The sequence below is a fragment of the Vipera ursinii genome (assembly GCF_947247035.1).
Source record: "Vipera ursinii genome assembly, chromosome: 2".
NCBI classification, from domain to species: Eukaryota; Metazoa; Chordata; class Lepidosauria; order Squamata; family Viperidae; genus Vipera; species Vipera ursinii.
In genome coordinates, this window is record NC_139513.1 from 61896389 (window position 1) to 61916769 (window position 20381).

The 20381-nt window shown below is 37.5% G+C and overlaps 1 protein-coding gene across 7 annotated transcripts in view; it reads left to right on the forward strand.

The window, feature by feature from the left end:
• The window catches only part of IQSEC1 (IQ motif and Sec7 domain ArfGEF 1), a 309585-nt gene that overhangs the window by 173453 nt on the left and 115751 nt on the right, over positions 1-20381 (forward strand). Inside the window, exon 1 of one of the 7 annotated variants that reach the window (XM_083351710.1) lies at positions 14535-14580. The exons of the other annotated variants lie outside the window; for them this stretch is intronic. The gene's annotated coding sequence lies outside the window, so the exon portion shown is untranslated. Of the gene's footprint in view, positions 1-14534; positions 14581-20381 lie in introns of those variants that run through there. 7 annotated transcript variants of the gene reach the window in all.

The following is a 20381-nucleotide window of genomic DNA, read 5'->3' on the forward strand; positions in this document are numbered from 1 at the left end:
AAACAATATATGTTGTGTATAAATGATACCCAGGACTATATTAAATGCTGCAAATTTAAAAAAATAAAATTCTTCACAGCATTTCTGTTGTATGTCCTTGCAGTGCTAGCATTCCAGATATACAAAATCATGCATGTACAAAAGCAATAGTAAACACTGCCAAGAAAGGCATAAAATCAATTAGATATTGCATTACTAATGTTTTTAATAGTAAAGCCTGAAGTAGTTCCCAAATTTGGTTTAGTGGTTGGAAAAGTAGACTGGAACGTTCTTAGTCAACATATTCACTACCCACAAGGAATAAATTGCAGGGTTTACAAGAAAGTAATGCATAGCTTTATGCTTGCATCCTAAAGTTCAGTTTTCAAGGAATGAAAGAAAAGATTTGATGGTTTGCTTTCAAAGCTTCACACATCTGGAAAAAGTAAAACATTGTTCTTCTATTGTGAGATGTCATGGAGCTTTTCATTGTGTACAGACTTTCCATCTTGTTTCAATGAACCTTCTTTCAATTATCGTGCTTCATTTCTGTTGCAAACAATACACTAACGTCTTTCTAAATAGTACTGGATTCAAATTTTACTGATAGAATATTTGTTGCTCAGAGTTGAGCTGTGGGATTCTTGCTGATCTCTGAGCTTGGTTGTTTTCTTGCAGATGTTTCTGAAAAGATAAAATAAAAAATAAACCAGAAAACATAATTTGTAGATCTCTCTTGGAGGTATTGGAAGAGGAAGAGAAAGAGGAACGACTTGGTAACTTTTACTAAAGAAACTGACTAATACTGCTGTATTAAGTTTTTAACATAGTGGAATGGTATAATCCCATACTGAGTTCTGCATTTCTGTTTCGCATATGTCAAATATATCTCTAGGATACCTCTGTTTTTATAATCAAGTACAAAACCAAAAATATTGAGGCTGTGTTCATATGATTTGCTTAACTAGGTCAATTAAAGCAGTTAGTACTTGTGTCAGAAGGAGCTGGAGCACTAAACAGCCAAATGGCATTTGGAGCTAAAATAACTTTCCCAGATTCCCCTGTGCTATGCTAATAGAAATAAAAAAAATAAGATAAATTAATCTCTCAGCCAGCAGCCAACTTACTTACAGTTCTATAGTTGCCCTGCAAACCTTACAGAGTTATTTAAAAAAAAAGTGAGGCCACAACCTCACAAAGGCTTTCCCCTCTCAGAGATAAACCAAAGCAATGTCCAATGTCCTCATGTCCTATTGTGGGGTGGTCTTAGAACCAGATACCAGGATATTCAAATGCCTGCAAGAAATTAACTTGTGACACATAGCACACCATGGGCCCCTAAATTAATCTGCTGTTATCATATATGGTAGGAAACAGTCGGCCGTAATGAATGTTACCAACCAAACTGCTTTAGTCTGTGCACAGTGGTGAAGATTGCCATGTTGATTTTTGTCTTAGGCAGCAAAAACCTTTTGTTCCGGCATCGATAGACTGATTAAGCATATTTTAACTCTCTTATTGCCATCAATAATATTTGAATTGTTTATTTGTTACCATGCTCAAATCTGATTGAACTCAGCATAATGTGCCAACATATTTATGTTTAACTCAACTTTATTCCTGAATTCTCTGTGGTTTCTCAAACTTTTTAATGGATTCCAACAGCCTTCAGTATGCTGAAGATCTGTAGTTTCATGCAGCTGAAACTGGCATTTATACTATGTAACCCTAGATGTTAGAAACCTAATCTAGTTGGAGAAGTTACCAAAACAGTGTTATTATTTATTTACACCATGGTTTCACAAAATGTTCCTTAATGTAGAAGCAAAGTACCAAGAGACTGGTAAAACCAGTTACAGTACTGAGACAAGAGAATTATTTTCACGGTATTTGGTGATGTTCTCTATGGTATGAAACTTTTGCTTGCTTTACTGCTTTTCATCCTCTCTGCACTTCCAGAATACAAGGGTCAGCATTTGTGCTGACACAAGACTGTTATAATTTTCAGCAATTACTTCATGAAACTAAACTACACATACTGTATTATTGGTGTTGGTAACAATTAGTGTTGCTGAAATTGCTGTGATTCAAACAAGAATAGGAGAATGTATGCAGACTTAATACGTTAGGCATCTTCATGAAGTAGCATTCTTAAGAAAACTGGCTTTTAAACAGTTGGTAAGTATGGAAGTACCTTGTGTACAATATTGTTATATAGTAACATGACAAGAATTTTTTAAAATTTAAAAAATTACATTCAGCACATTTTAACAATAAATAATAATACTGTTTTATTCAGTAATTGTTTCCAATGTGTTATTGTTGATATTTGAAACAGAATTGTGATACCAACCTGTGTTTTTGTCTTACTACCAAAGCAAACTAAAAATTTTACCAGATATATCTTTTACAGAATTTAAATACATAAAGTTCAGTTTTCCTAGTGAACAGCCTGTAAGAAAAACATTCTGATAAATATTTATTGCATAATAATCTTTATTCCCTCAAATACTCTTTATTCCCTTACTTTTTACAAACTTTGGAAATTTAGAATGTGTTTCCCTCTTGGCATTCTTAATAGCAATATTTCAGTATGCTTCATTTTGTATTTCATTTACCGGTATGTTCTGAAAATGCATGTGCCATGGATTATTGAATCAATATAGTTTTGAATTAATTACAGTATGGCCTAAACCTTTAAAAATTCTGACATGTGGATGTACCCTTAAATGATTTACTTTATTCTGTCATATGATGCCACTCTGTGATGCTTTTATAACATTAACAACAGTTTGATCTAAAAAAATGCTCTACTTTTTAAATTACTGTATTAATAATTAATGAAGAAGTATGAATTATTTCAGGTACTCTCTATAATATATACTCAAAGTATATAGAGTCTATATACTTTGATATGGAGTATCAAAGTATAAGAGGCAGTGTATGAGAAGCAAATTATATTCCCAAACTCAGAATTCACACTGACACCCTATAAGCATTCAGAATACACTTGCTTAGTCCCAGAGATGGGATAAATCTTATTTCCTGTTTCAGCCTAGCCCAAGGCCATCTTACAGGCAGTAGCCACAGCAGTGGCAGCTCATATTTGTGTAAAAAATTTTTTTGCTTGCTAACAAAGAATAAAGGGAGACCGATATGATAATTTCAAACTTATTTGTTCTCATCAGTCAGCCATACCCTTCTGAGATTCGAACCTGGGCCGACTGCGTCTTAAGCAGTTGTTTTAACCCCTAGGCCAATATATATATATATATTGTACAATATATTTATCTGTTTAGTTGAATCAATGTATAAAGAATTTCTTTTGCAAGTTATCCAAAGACCTCCAGACTCTCTTTTGTTAAGAAACTTTAGATTCATGCTGAAGTCTTGAATTATTTACTATCTTTATTTTAGTACAGGGGTGTCAAACTCAATTTCATTGAGGGCCGCATCAGTATTGTGGTTGCCCTCAGGGGGCCGGGTGGGTATGGCCAGGGTGGGCGTGGCCTACTGGGTGGGCATGGCTAGAGTGCGTATGGCCTACTGGGTGGGCGTGGCCAGCTCTACATCGTTCGCATCAAGGGTGCCTGTGGGGGCCTGGGCAGGAGTGGGACAGATCTGAGGGTCTCTGGCAGAAGGAGGGTCTCTGGGCCAGGGCCAGGGCAGTGGGGGCCGTTCCCTCACTGTTTCCAGGATGGCTTCGCGGGCCGCATGAGACCACTTCGCGGGCCGGATCTGGCCCCCGGGCCTTGTGTTTGACATGTCTGTTTTAGTACATGTACTTTAATATACAAAGTAATTTTCATACCTAAATTAGTTTGGTAATATCTAGAAACTCATGCTTATGAATATTATTCTGATAGTTACAAGGTTAATATAAACTAATATGGGAACATATCAGTATGCTGTAATTGTAGACTTTAAATATTATTAACTTCACCATTTCCTGGGCCATATGTGCAGCATGATTATTTTCACAGAAATAAGTTTAGAAAATAAAGCAGTTTATTACCATACTTTCTTAAAGGACACATCTTACAAGTTCAAACAATATTAAGAATGTTCTTAAGTCAAGTTGTGCTATTTCCTAACACTGATACATTACAAAATTTTTTCCTGAAGATATGAAAATATCCAAAGGTTTGCAGAAATAATGCTTGTTTTCCCAGTGAATTATATATCAGGGAATTTTCTGGTGACATGCATTTTAAACCAACGCATTTCAGTTTTTAGAACACCTTGTACAATTACATTCTAAATTCACCTTATTTTTATAACACTTTGATTTGTGTGTAGCTCTTGAAAATAAAAATGAGCAAAACACATGACACAATCTCAAAGATAGCTTAAGGGTTTTTTTCCTTTAGGGTTTTTTTCCTTTATAGTATGGGTTTCTCTTTCTTTGAAGCACAGATCTTGATAATTAAACAATTTGGGCAACAAACACAGTCCAGCCATGGGTCAGGTCAAATCCCAGATGGTCTCCATCTGCATATAACTTATCCACCAGATGAGTCCCCATCATTATGTATTTTTTCCAGTGTTAAGCCAATTTGTTACAGTGGTCAAATATTTATGAGTCTTAAAATTCCCACTTGGATAAATTCAGTCTCACTTGGATAAATTCATGTATGTGTGAAACTAAATGAGAGAAAATTTTCAGCATTCCCTTAAAGTCTTGGGGTGTTTGAAGGATCATATTAATAAATAAGCATTCATAGCACAAAGCCTAGTGTTATTACATTATGGAAAATCAGCTAAATTGAATCAAAGCCAAACTTATTGTTCTGTTTATAACATTTACTAAAAAGAGGTAAGAATATATTTTGTATGTAGAATCAGTTGCCTGTGTGCGTGGTGAAAAGCTGTTCCCAGTTTATCTCCCTGTTAAACACAATTGCTTTATATAGCTTTCTTCCAATCAGTGTGAGTAAGTCTGGAGAGAAAGGGCACATTGCGCAAGCTTTAGTCTTTCCATGTTTTAACAGGAAATACAGTTATACTTGTGTTCCCATAATTTGTTTAACATTAATAATTGAAGGTAATTACAGCTGAATTATTTAATATAATACTAATTATATTTGGTAAAAACCCAGTTTATACAAAAAGCCCTTAGTGTTAATTCAGATATTTGTACTACTCCAATGCACTATGTGTTAAAAAACTATTTGTTAAAACTTACTATTGTAAAACAATACAACACATTTAGTTTTCGGACATGTATAGTGCCATCAGTAAGAAGCATCTTTAAAATGAAAGCATTGAAATGAAAGGATGCTTAGGAATTGGGTGAAATTGAAATTTAATCCTGCTGAAACAATGTTGTGATCTGCCTCTTCTAGGCAGTTTGATTTTAAATATTCATTATGCAGTATCTGATTACAGAGGTTTTTTTTCATGCAAGCCTCTCTATATTAAGCTACTCAAGGACAGAATCTTTTCTCTAGTACTTTTATTCATTGTATTAGCTATTTTTAAGTTAAAGGATAAGCTGAACAAGTCTTAGCAAGTTATTTTTCCCCATCTGTATTTCATTTCATTTCATTTTTTATTAAAGTACGATTTTCCAAGAAGCCTGAATAATTCCCAGAGTGCTAAACTCTGGAAGCTAATTAAAAGTAATCTCCTAAATTAATTTTAGAAGCAATATTAAATTGAAAATAAAGACTAGCATTTTTATCAGTGTTATTTTAGGCTGTATATTTATCCCTGTGTACTAGAGACGAATGTTCAGTAAAATGAATTAAGTAAAGATTTTTCCAGGTCACATTTCACTCCAGGCTAGCACATGGAGACAACCATGCAGAGGTTTTTGGCCACATCAAGGAAGTATTTGCTAATTGCCTTCTTTCCTGTCTTTTGAGTACCATGTCTCACCTAGTTTTACATGATAGTTTTCACCTAAGGTACTAACAAAACCTGACCCTGCCTAACTTTCAATCCAAGAAACTCAGCTGTGTGCTAAAATGAAGGGGAACTCTTCCTATATTTGATCCCTTTAAAAGTTCTGAAGAGGACTTTAGCTTTTAATTTGTGCTGTCTATGGAGATTCTCAATCATCTAGGTCAGGCATGTCAAATTTGCGACGTCATGTGACGTTGTGTGATGTATCGTGACTTTTTCCCCATTGCCGCCAATGATATTTACAAAATAAATATCAAATGTTCTCATTTTTGTTAAGCTTTTTCTAGCTTCATAGTTTAACAAATGTATTATGAGGTTCTTCAATACCTACATTTATTGTATATGTTTCATTGAGTAAATTAGTTGTTGTTGTTAGCTGCGAAGTTGTGTCCGACCCATCGCGACCCCATGGACAGCATTCCTCCAGGCCTTCCTGTCCTCTGCCATCTTCTGGAGTCCATTTAAGCTCACGCCTACTGCTTCAGTGACTCCATCCAGCCACCTCATTCTCTGTCGTCCCCTTCTTCTCTTGCCCTCAATCTTTCCCAGCATTAGGCTCTTCTCCAGCTCTTCCTTCTCATTAGGTGGCCAAAGTATTTGAGTTTTAGCTTCAGGATCTGGCCTTCTAAAGAGCAGTCAGGGTTGATCTCCTCTAGGACTGACCGGTTTGATCGCCTTGCAGTCCAAGGGACTCGTAGGAGTCTTCTCCAGCACCATAGTTCAAAGGCCTCAATTCTTTGGCGCTCACTAACTGTAAATTAGTTACAGTTACTAAATTTGTCCATACTTAGGTTGGAAGTCGCTTCTTTGTATATTTTTTTTCTTTTTTTCATTCTGTACTTTCTTTTTCTTTTTTTCTGGCACTTTTTCTTTATTTCTATTCCTTTTTCTTTTGGTTTAGTTTGTATTAGTTTTTTAGCATTGTAATCAAAATCCTTAATAAAAATCTATAAAAGAAGCAAATGACTAAGCAGATTGACTATAAGAGCTGAAGACCTGAGGGAAAAGGAAAGAGTTAAAGTGCTAAGAAACAGTTAATATAAAAAAACATTATGCTAAAAACATAGGGATAGAACATAGAGAAAAATGAATAGAGTAGATAGAAATAGATGTAAACTTACAGTGATAGGAAGACAGTAGAATAAGATGAGAGCCACATTAGTGTAGTGGTTAAGGCATCAGGCTAGAAACCAGGAGAATGTGAGCCTCACTAGCCTCACAAAGATGGCTAGGTGACCTTGGAGTAGTTGTTAAAATTTAGTTGGGAAATGAAAAGTCAAAATATCAATACTAAGGTTCCAAAATATTAGCACTTCTGAAGAATTCGGTTTTTAACTCTACTTCTGCACATAGTCAGCAAATATTAACTTGAGGAGAGTGGCTTCTTGGAAGAAGCAAACTAGAGATTTCTTGCCCTGTAATGAATTTTTATGTCTAGGAATATTTGACCTTATGGTGGTCTTTGATACCATTAAATGTGAGAGGTCTACTCCTTGACCCATACGTTATGAGATTCAACAGGATTTGATATTTTCTATGGTCCTGTTTAATGTCTATATGAGGCCACTGGGTGAGGTCATCCAATGCTGTATACCCTTATTCCTGATGAAATAAGCAAAGTTGTGACATCCTGACTTGGTCCTTGGATGGGAATTTGGATGGGGAGCAACAGGCTTCAATTCAGTGCTGCAAGACAGAATGGCTTTGGATTTGGAATCTGCCAGGATCTGAAAATTTACTATCTTTAGTTTTGGACAAGGTGGCACTGCCCAGACAGACCTGGTGCATAATCTGGGGTGTCCTTCTGGACTTACAACTCCTGATTGATGAGTAGGTGGCAATTGTGGTTATGAGAACCTTTGTACAACTTTGTACCCAGGGGACCTTATGCTCTGTCACTCATGCCCTGGTCACCTCCCATATGGATTATTGTAATGCAATTTTCATGGAGCTCCCCTTGAAGAGTATACGGAAGCTTCAGTTGCTACAAAATGTGCTAGAAAGGACAGTTATGTGTGCACTTAGATCAGCAGACATTACAACTCTGTTCTATAACTACATTGCTTGTTTCCAGGTTCAATTCAAGATGCTAGTAATGACCTATGAAGCCATATATATTATGGGACTGGGTTATTTGAAGTAGTGCCTCTCCCCAATCACATCTCCCCATCCTACCATATCCAGTAAGAAAGACATGTTATCTGATGGGCTGCAGGAGAAACTTTTCTGTCACAAGGGTCTTTTATTATCCCTGAAGTCAGAATGGCTCTAAACTTGCTAGCCTCCTGGAAAGACCTCAGAACATGGATTTGCCATGTAATGTTTGTATATCTCATAGATTACAGGAGTTTTTAATGGTTATTGTTTTTAAATGTTTTTAATAGTTTTTATTAGAGTTTTTGGACATTTTGTTGCATTGTTTTTGTGCTTTTAACTTGATACATCACTCAGGTCACATGTGTGAGATGAGTGCCTATATAAATATACCAAATAAAGCAATAAATGTTTACAATTGAAAATCCAAGGAGAAACCTTACATATTTAAAAATAACACTACAGTTATGATATTCTTTAAATAAATTACAGGACACTCTTGCAGAGAACTCCCTGACAGCAATGGACTTTTAACTCAGGAATTTTTGTCTTAATGAGTCTTGCCTAGCAAAGATCTTTCCCTGCTGGAAAGTTGTTATAGTATAATAGTTTTTTGATCCACAAAGAAGAAATTCTATCCTTTTTTACCTTTAGAAGAAAGTCAGTTCTTTTCCCTGTGTAGTGTGCAGTTTGATCCGTAGAGAATGTTTTTACACACATGCCATTTTCCATTCAGAGACCTAGGCCTAAGAAGATAGCACAAATGTGCTAATGAAACTTTAAAAAATTGAACATAAAATAACACATTGCATATAAAAATATTGTTTATAAAAATATTATATTTGGTATATCTTGTAACTATAAAATTTTGCTACTTAGTTAATTCACTTTGATGGTGAATTAAGCAAGTCTATTTAAGCAAGTTGCTACCCACTTAACACTGAGCTAAAGTGGAATGCTCAAGAAACTAGTGAAAAATAGCTCAGTAAAACATGCCATTATCAGGACAGTTATAGCCATATCTGTACCTGCAAACATAGATATTTAAATGTCTTTAAACGCCTTTACATATCTGTTCAGAAGTGATGGCATGAGAGAATGCTACTTTGATGCATAGCATTTGAGAGTGATGTTACTTGAAGGGTATTTTACCTGGGCAGCAAAAATCTAGATGACCATTAGGTAGCACAAAAGAGTTTGAGTACTAGATTCTGTATCTCTTTGTTGCCATCTACCAGTCAGATAAGTATCCCTAACTGCTTCCTAATTACCAGTAACATCTGTATTCAGAAGAAAGTTTAGTGGTTCAGAACATGCATGGTTATATAGCACCTTTCAGTAACTTCTTAGACCAAAAACATCTAGATCAATTCTATTTTCCTTTAAGATATGCATTTTTTACAAAGCAGAATATTTTCAGTCTGATTTGCTAAATGTTGTAGTGTGAATTTTCATTCATTATGTGCCATAATGATCTGGTGTCAACTTTGAGTGGGCATGTAGATAAATTTCCTCTAGGACAATCTGTTCCTGACTGGTTCTTTTAAGTGTTCCAATGGTTCGCCCATCACCTCTTTAATTCAGTTGATCCACCTTGCTGCTGATCATCCTGCTCCTTTTCCTTCTCCCTTTCCCAACATTATGGATTTGTCTGGAAAGCTAGTTTTTTTTCATAATGTTTCTGTTTCTGTAGCATCTCTCACCAGGAGGTGAGAGAGGATCCCTTGCAGGGACGAGCCGAGGAGTTTAGTCATCATCTGGCGGACAAAATCGCTCAGATCCGGACCGGTCTGGACTCTGACTGGGCAGAGTCTGACGTGGAGGAATCAGGCGGTCTTGAGCACGTTATCTGGACTGAGTTCGACCCTGTTTCCCCTGATGATGTGGACAGGATCATGGGGAGACTGAGCACCACCACCTGTTTGTTGGATCCGTGCCCCTCCTGGCTAGCTTATGCGGCTCGGGAGGGAACACGAGGCTGGTTCCATGCAGTAATAACTGCTTCTTTGAAGGAGGGTGTCTTCCCTGCCGCCTTGAAGGAGGCGGTGGTGAGGCCCCTTCTCAAGAAGCCTGCTTTGGACCCGGCTGTTTTAAACAACTATCGTCCAGTCTCCAACCTTCACTTTCTGGCGAAGGTTGTTGAGAGTGTGGTGGCGCATCAGCTCCCTCTGTTCCTGGAGGAAACTGATTATCTGGACCCGTACCAATCGGGCTTCAGGCCCGGACACAGCACGGAGACGGCATTGGTCGCGCTGGTGAATGATCTCTGGAGGGCTAGGGACAGGGGTTGCTCCTCTGTCCTGGTCCTATTAGATCTCTCAGCGGCTTTCGATACCATCGACCATGGTATCCTGCTGCGGCGTCTCAGGGGGTTGGGAGTGGGAGGCACCGTTCTACGGTGGTTCTCCTCCTACCTCCAGGGCCGCTCGCAGTCAGTGTTGACAGGAGGGCAGAGATCCGCCCCGAGGTCTCTCATTTGTGGAGTTCCTCAGGGGTCGGTCCTCTCGCCTCTCCTGTTCAACATCTATATGAAGCCGCTGGGCGAGATCATTCGTGGTTTCGGGGTGGGGTATCACCAGTACGCTGATGATACCCAACTTTTTCTTTCCACCCCGAACCAACCCAGCGATGCCCTCTCCGTGATGTCCCGGTGCCTGGAGGCGGTTCAGGTCTGGATGGGGAGAAACAGGCTTCGTCTCAATCCCGCCAAGACTGAGTGGCTGTGCATATCGGCATCTCGGGTTAACCAACTTATTCCACCTCTAACGATGGGGGGTGAGGTGTTACCCCCCGTTGATAGGGCTCGCAACCTGGGCGTCCTCCTGGACTCACGGCTCAATTTTGAAGACCACATAGGAGCCATGACCAGGGGGGCTTTTGCACAGGTTCACCTGGTGCGCCAGTTGCATCCCTATCTGGACCGAGACGCCCTACGTACAGTTACTCATGCACTTGTTACCTCCCGTTTGGACTACTGTAACGCTCTCTACATGGGGCTGCCCTTGAAGACCACTCGGAGGCTTCAACTGGTGCAGAATGCGGCCGCGCGAGTTGTAATGGGGGTCTCCCGATACTCCCATGTAACACCTCTACTCCGCGAGCTGCATTGGCTTCCGGTTGCCCTCCGGGTGAAATTCAAGGTGCTGGTTATTACCTATAAAGCCCTACATGGCCTGGGTCTGGGCTATTTGAGGGAACACCTGCTGCCGGCATCAAACGCCCTTCGCCCAGTGCGCTCCCACAGGGAGGGTCTGCTCAGGGTGCCGCCGGTGAGAGATTGCCGGCGGGTGACACCCAGGGATAGGGCCTTCTCAGTGGGAGCGCCTGCCCTCTGGAACCAGCTGCCGGTGGAGCTGAGGACTGCCCCAGACCTCCGTTCATTCCGCCGGGGCCTGAAGACCTGGCTCTTTGAGCTCTCAGGCCCAGGCTGAGGAGAAATTTTTAACTGGGGTTTTAAGTAATTTGGTTTTTTAACTTTTGTATGGTGGATTTTTTAATTCCCTGTAAACCGCCCTGAGTCCTCAGGGAAAGGGCGGTATATAAATGTAACTAAATAAATAAATAAATAAATAATTTCAGCCCGATCCTTTATGCTTCAAGGGAAAACTGTAGGTTGACTTGATCAGTGATGGGTTTGTTTGTTTTCTGGGCTATCCCTGGTATTGTCAGGAGTCTTATCCAATATCAAGATTCAAAAGCATAAATGTTCCATCCTGCTTACTCAAAGTCATTAATATAAACAGCAAGAGTTGTATAATTGTTTATTAGTTTTCATATGTTTACCCGGCAGTCATTACTGAAAAATAAGAGAGACTGTAACATATGTGTTCACATCACGATTTTTGGGAAACAAATACCTGCCCCAAACCCTGTACCAAGTTATTGTTATCTTTATTGGAGGTTTGATCAAAGCTCTCAATGGAGTGACGCCTCATTTTAATCAATGGAGCAAAATGCCTGCCCTTCTTTAATTGGAATTCCCCCTCCTGTTGGAGGCGCCATTTAAGGCACTTCTGGGGTGAAAGAATTAGCCGGTGAAATCATCGTTGCACAGGGAATGCTCATAGAGGCTGCTTTCATGTCCCCATCAAGGAGCTGAAGCAAATGATGGGAGCTCACCCCATCATGCAGCAGCACGGGGGTCTCAAACACGGACTTGCTAGCCTCCAACCCAGTATCCTAACCGTGCTCTTTCTTTAACTGGAATGATAAAATGTGATGCCACATCAAACTGGATCACAGCCAGTACACACTGAACTATAGGATGTCAGTTTTCTGTGATCATATTTATAGACATTTGCATGGATAAGAACTTCTTGATCTCTTTGCAATACAAAGAAACTATTATATCTGAATAATGGCATATTCCTAGTTAATCAGTAAGATGTCTATAAAATAATAGTATAGTAGAAAAATCTTTTGTTCTTTTAAAATGAACTACTTGGCCCATTTAAAAAAAAAGGTCTGTGGAGCACAACTTAGTTTATTTAATTTTTCTATATGTATCAGTGTGTTCCTTCTGTGTAATTTCTTATTTTGTTATTAAAAGTACTGGTTGGTTTTTAAAAGATTTGAATATTTACTAAATTGAATTTTACTAACAAGGGCAAGAAATAAATACGTGAAACTGGTTGACCTGGGTAGAGTGTCTCAGGTTTGGTTTGACAATGCAATTTTAGCTTTGAAGACAGCATGATTTGCTTCACTTTGTCAAAGCATTTTGATTCTACCTTGTAGAAGAAGGCTGTTCTCAGCCTTTTCCTCCAGCACTTGCAAGGATGGATGACTAGGGATTTCCCACAGTAAACATGAGCTGCCCAACTTGGAAGACTTTCATTGCTCAACAAAAAGACTTTAGGTTAGGCAGCTTGACACACATTGCAAGATAGCTCATAGCATTTGAAACATGCATTTGCCGAAGCATGGAAGTATTTGGACCCATGCTCAGACAAAAAGCTGAGCAGACCTCTGAGAAGGAGCAAGATAAAGCAACATGCTCGTTTTATTTTTCAAGGAAAACTACACATTGCTTTGTGAAAAATCCTGCAGTGGGGAAAGTGGGATGGAGTGCTGTGTTTGAAAATTTATGAAAGCAAACCATCCCTTTGAAGCTTCATACATTCCTAGTAGTTGCCTATTCTAAGTAAATAATTGAGTATGTGGGAAATGAATAGAATCTGGCTAGGAGAAAATAAATTTACATAAATATATTTATTTCAGCTGTGAATAAAACACACAGAGAAAGACACACACAACACACAAATGCCTAAGTAAGTAAATAAACAGCTTTATTTTTATGGATTGTAGTGAAACTGAAACTTGACAGGATGAGATGAATAACCTGGAGAGTTTCAATAGATAGAACAGATGGGCAAAAGTAGTAGTGCATTGTGTATATGACAGAAGGAAAAATAATAAATGAGATAAAAATTTGTATGAAATATATAAAAATATGATTTTTTAAATGAAAAACAATCATTGTCATTTATGTATCCAGGTCTTATAACAACAAACTAACTAGAAATTATAACAGATTTTTTTTCACATACTACAGTAAGTTGAGTTATTTTATACTACTGAGAATCCAACTATAAGGGAGCCACCAGCATGGAAAGCTTCTTAATATGATATATAATGATTTTCAGTAGCCAAAGAATATCATCTTTTAATATGTGAGATCCCATTTAATGATTTTTGGGAGGCCAAGAGCTACAGTAGATGGGACAGTGATGTAAAGCTTGTATGCTCTTTTCTGTCATTTTGATTGATCCTAGAAAGTTGTTACTAAACCTTGCTTTTAAATCACTTTGAAGAAATATTTTATACAACAGCCTAAATTTATATTATACTTAACATCTAATTGGTGTTCTTGTAAATTAACATGTATGGCACAGTATAAGAGATTTGCAAGTGTACTTTTAGCATGTTAAAACAGCCTTATCCTTGTAGTGCTCTGATACTGTTTGTCTTACATTTCTGTTCAGTGTTCCTAAATTATACAGATTTTAGGTGTCTGGGTGTTTAACATGTTAGCTATTTAACCCTGCATCGCTCTTAATCGTAAACATGATGCATAAAGAGACTTTATTAATTTGTAATTAAATGCGTTTTTTATACTTCTATTTGGCATCCCACATAGAACACACCAATCCACCTGCACATTCACCTTCTCATTTTAAAAACTGGTGACAGCCATTATTCCATCCAATGAGATTGTCAGAAGCACTAAAGAAATTAGATATTGCATGAAGTACAGTTGCCTTGAAAGCTGCTGAGTAGAGTTAGAAAAGGCAGAGGTCTAGCACATCATGATAGCATCTGGCAAATATGCTGATCAGTACAGAACATCTCAGCAAAGAATCCTGCACTCTGTTCCAGCTGAGGCTGAGGCACTGACCCAGCTGCATCCTCCTATTGGACATAATAGGGCTTCTCTGTCTCTGCCTCTCTCCTGTCCTTCTCCCTCCCTCCCTCCTCCCCCCCCCCACCCAAGTTGTTGTTTGATCACCACTGCAAAGGGAAACTGACAGAACTCCACCTGGTTATTCGGAATTATTATTATTATTATTTTTTATGTCCTCTGGAACTGTGAAATCAGAGGTAGGTGAATGATGCAGTGCAGGAAGGAAGTTACTGCAGCACTAGCTTTTGCTAAGGCTGTAATTAAATGAACCCGTATAGCAGTGGAAAATTATGTTCGTACAATTCTATTTCTTTTGCATGCATCGGGCTGGAGCCACAGATCTTTTCAGCCTTTTTCCTGTTGTATGTGAATTGTGCTCAGAATGGAACTGAAGATAATGAATTCCTTTTTTTTTTTTTTGGTTTCTGAAACAGAAAGCAGAAGGCTGTATTTTATAGAGAACAGAGTATGTCTCAGCTAAACAGATTTAAGAGTTTTGGGTTGCTCTATACTGTATCAGTTCCTCTCCTGAAATGCTTGTTATAATTATACTGACCACATTGATTCCTTTTGCTTCTGCTCTCGAGTTGTTTGCGTTTGACCAGTTATGTATGTTTGCTAATTCTGAAACGCTTTGGGTGAGCTTTTTTCCTTCTTTTTTTAACCAATAGTTTAAAAGATGGGGGTTGTTTATCACTTCTGCATCTTTTAAAAATATTGGAATGCAATTGGAATCAGCAAGGTTATTAATATGAAAAAAGTGTGATATATAATAATAAAAGTAAAACATGACTGTTTTCAAAATCTCTTAATACCGGTCCATTTTTCAGGAGGAGCTTATCTTCTGGTTTGCAATCTTCTGTGAACAAATTCTCTTTATTTCCAAATCTGACTATTTGAGGGTAGGAGAAATTTCTAAAACATTCTGTAATGAATCTTAAATACAGCTTTCAAAATGCATTTTAGCTACTGGATGGCTAATATATCAAGATGTTTTTATAGGTAAGTGATGAATTACAAACCACATGTATAGCTGAAAGGTAATAACAATATATTTCAAGTTAAAAAAAATACTGAAAGTGCTTGTATTTCTATACCAATAAGATCTAACTATGTCATTGGATATGTTTTAATATTTAAACTGATAGAATTCCATTCACACTGATACTTGGTTTAGAATCCATGCTTCCCCAACTACTATTTTGAATAATATTGTGAAACAAAACAATTTCTTATTAGATTAATGGAAAAAGAATACAGTCATACATAAAAATCACAAGGATAAGAAAGTGATATATTTACGGCTGGGATTTATTTTTCACAGCTTTTACATTTTAAAAGTTATAATCCTACACACGATTACTACAAAGTAGCCTCAGTTGCCATAGTGGGATTTATGTCTGAGTAAACATGGATTGAAATATATTGCAAACTTAGGAATGTATTTCAAAAAGTAAGAAAAACTAAATATATTTAGTCAGTGATTTCAAAACAGATGCATAAAATTCATGAGCCAGTACAAGCTTTATGAGAATAGAATAAAATGTGGCCTATCGTACATGTGAATAGCTACAACATACTACTTAAAATTCTTGATTTTAGGTAACTGTACGTTAAAGCATTTTTCTGTGAGAGATTAGATTTTTCCTACCATTTTAATGTACATGTTTAAAATATTTCTTCAAATGACACAAAATTGTTATAGTCAATTACTCTTGCAATGAAATATAGTTGTAAGTATACTAAATTTGAAAGATGTGAACATTACATTCATTTTGTAGAAGTTCATATAGATGTTTCTGTAATGAATGAGATTCATAATGGAAAATATCTATTGATTGTATTTTGTCCTTTAAACAGCCTGGATTTAATTTTTCTTTCTTTCTGATTTGATTCCTTTTATATTAGTAAATGGTTAGATCTTATGAATAATTGAATACTCATTTTAGCAGCTCAGTGTCCTATCATTGTATGTGGGTTGTCATGTAGTTATTACACTTGGTAAATTTGTATTCCTAGTGGAAATGCCATTCATAAAGCAACAAAATGTGCATAAGCAATACATTGTATATATGTATGTGTGTGGAATTTTTGTAAAGCTGTCAAAAATATACTCAAGTTTAGCCCGGCATCCTTTAGCAACAAACTTAGTCTTCCGTTGCTTCCTATTATAAAGTTCTTCTTTATAATGCTGCTTTCATCTTTAGCAGCTGTGAATTGTAGTGGCTTCCAGGAGACTTTATAAGCGCTGACTTTTAGCACTACACCGTCAAATGCTAGGCAGCAACTACTGAAGACTTTTAAGGTTCTTTTACCATTTAGAAGTAGAATGTTGTGAGTTTTCTTACTCAGTGATTGAACCCCGGCAATCTTTCTACTCGAGAAATTAATTATATACATTTATTACTAAGAAATTCTTCTAAAAGATGAAAGAATTTAGATTATCAGAGGCAAATACTATAAATAAATCGCTTTTTTGCAAGGTATGCCATCAGAACAAGAATCCTGACATACCTCATATAAATTGTACAGTTTGAAAAAGAGAACTAAACTGTGCAAGAGTCTTCATCCTTTTCCTCTGTAACATTGTGCAGTGAAAACAATGTGCGTGCATTGTGTATGCTCAAACACACATCTAGAGAAACGTTGTTGTTTTTCCTCACAATGGTAAAAGTAGATAAACTTCAGTATTTGGAATATTCCATATTTTCATCCTGGTTAAAATTCAGCCGTGGTTAACCAACACAGAAAACAAAACCTTTGAAGGATTTTACGCATATTACTATGTGTAATTTTTACTTTCATTCTAAAATTATTTAAGTTACTGGTTATTATTTTTAGAGATCAAGAAATATTTTTAAAAGATTAGCTATGTAGAATTCTAGTGAAGTTTATTGGAAGAAATTAACCAAAATCATGGCTTGTCACAATCAGTAGAAATTATATGGACTTCTGTTAGCAGTATACAGACAAAAAAAGGGGAGGCTAGCAACATATACAGGTATTCTCGTCTTAACAGTCAAATTGAGAATAGCATCTGTCATTGAGCAAAGCAGTCATTAAGTGAGATGTCATGTCTGCCCATGTGGCTGCCCTGCTCAAGGACTGGAATCATGGCATTTCTGCTTGTGGATATTAAGCAATTGTGGATGAAGTTCCAGATAAGGAGCGTGGGTTGCTTTGGGGGGCATCCCACTCAGGAACTGCAAATTCTCCTTGCCAGAATCCAACCAGGATTTTCAGCCCCCAAGTGGAGAGACACTTGCAAGCTGCCTCTCCAGTGCATCTCCCAGGGCCTCCCCCACTCACCTGAGGGGGCCCTACCCTTTACCGTATCTCGCCAGTCACCACACTGATTCCCACTCTGTGCTAGGATTTCAGTCCCCTCTCTTGCCTGGTTCCATTTGAAAGAGCTGCTTGCTGAAATAGTTCAGATCCCTTCTGTGCATGGAAGGGAATTCCTTTGGCGGGATGTAGGAATGGACCTGAAATCTTCAGGATTTTAGAGATTGTAAATAGCAATTGCATGATCCCAGGGTGCTTTGCAAGTCATAAGTGCGCACAGGTCAATCATTCAGATGGTGGTCATGTGACGACAGGGATGATGGTGCAACATTTTGAGACAGACAGAAGTGGTTTACAGACCATAAAACACCCTTTCACAGGCCATCATAATTCTGGATCATTATTAAACAAATGGCCATAAGCCAAGGACTGCTTGTAATATTATCTGTCAGTTTGAAAACAATGACATCCCTATTAGGCTGTCTGTTTTGCAGGACTTGGGAATAGGCCCAGTCACGACAATTTCCTGCTAGATCCCATTTCCTCTTTCTCCCTATAGACCACAGCAACACATTTCACACTGTTCCAGAGGACCCTTTATATGTCCAGGGAGGAGTGGAGTCAAATGCAACCATACAGAATAAACTGCATTTCAATTAAGTTACATTTAGCAAATGAAGTTGCAGAGTGTGTTCTGTTTTAATCGTTCTTTTCCATTTTAAATTCTGATTGCTCTTTTGTACAAAGAGAGTGCTGAATTGTTTACTTGTTGTATACAGTAGATAATGTTTTAATATATAGACGTATTACAAATAGCAAGCTTTTATATCTCTACATTTGCTGTCTAACATGCACCTATGGATTCCAGCTGTATTTTTCTACAGTTTAAGCTTCAAATGACTTAACTTTATACAAACTTCAAGCCAATAGTCAGCAGGAATCAAAAGGGACCCAGTCTGAGAAATGGCCCATTATGACACTGTGCCTTTATTATGTTTTTAGAGAGCATAATAGAGGGTGTTAGTTCAGCTGCAAGCCCCATTCTGCTTTATCTAAGGTTCTTATAAGAGTCCCTTAGAAAAGAAATAATGTTTTTTAGATATTAGTAGCTGTACTCTTTTTCCTTTCCTTCCTTTCCTTTCCTTTCCTTTCCTTTCCTTTCCTTTCCTTTCCTTTCCTTTCCTTTCCTTTCCTTTCCTTTCCTTTCCTTTCCTTTCCTTTCCTTTCCTTTCCTTTCCTTTCCTTTCCTTTCCTTTCCTTTCCTTTCCTTTCCTTTCCACTGAATTGCTAAATATTTCTTTAAGAGCCCAGAAGAAGAGAGAACATTTTCTAGTAAGCATAAAATCACTGAATACCATGTGTTTATGCCACTAGTGGGGAAGAGCCTGGGGGTCAGTATAGATGGACCTTACTACATCTGTTTTTTACTATTTTGGGGGGGGGAGGGGGAAGACTGTGGTCCACTAGAAAGCCAGAACACTCTATAAGTAAAGTGAGGCAGGAAGGCAAGTGCTTGTAAAATCTTTGGCCAATACAATAACATGGGCAAACTCCATGAATGTACATTGTCCTTTTCCAGAGCTAGAAACTATTGCACTGAGGTCAGTTAAAGAGGGAGGGGGTGGGGGTAAGGAATGGAAGCAAAGGGATTTAGACCTTGATCACCTAGAGGTGTCAGAAACACACATGCCCCCCCTCCCACATACACACACACACAAAAAAATTTTTTTGGGCAAGACACAAAATCATTACATTTGTTCTTTTTTCAGTAGAAATTGTGAAGGGAGGTTGAAGCTTGCTTTATGATACGTCTGCTTTGTTCTTAAACAGAGAATCAGTGGAACAGAAAGCTTTTTTTTTAGTATTCACAAAGAACATTCAGAATGTATATCCATTGTATGCATGCAATGAAGGCATGATAAAAAATTCCATCTCTACAAAAATTGAATGACCTTGAAGGCAATCATTTTCTCTGATGGCTCCCCAAATATGGAACACTTAGCCCAGAGATACATCTACCCCTCCTCCTTTCTTTCCGTAAAGGCAAAGCTGTAAGTATTGTTGTGTTTATGTATGCCCTTGGTGGTTGATTTTTCAGTGATTTTTTTCTTAAAGTTTACAGTGTCCAGTCTGTTTTTTGCATTAGATTTGATTTTAGTTGTATTTATATTAGAGTTACATGAGTTTTGTTTTTGCAATTACAGTGTAAATTATCTAAAGTTTTGAGATAGTTGGAGCTGGATGGTATATAAATCATCATGTAAATTTCAAGATTTTAAAAATGAATGAAGGATAACTGTATTTTGCTTTGTATACTGATTTGGGAATTTCTCCTTGCAACTTTTTTTAACAATTTCTTTATACAATATAGGAATGAAACATCTAAAAAGTCACTCTCTGATCCAAAAGCAAAATTATATATTTTTTGTATGTATACAAACAGCTGCAGGTATTTGAGCATTTCGAAAGAAAGGAGGAGTCATAAATAAAACTAGGTTCAGGTAGAAAAGTATTACCGTTAGTGGGTGAACCTTTGGTTTAAGTGACTATTATTCAGCCTTTTCTGAAGTTGGTCATAATTCAAGGTATTGGATAAAGCTGTGCTAAGCTACAGTATGCTAAGAGCCACTCTGGTGTAGTGGGTAAGGCAATTTGGTAGACACCATTAATTCTAGTCCTGCCTTAGGCACAAAACCAGCTTTATGATCTTGGG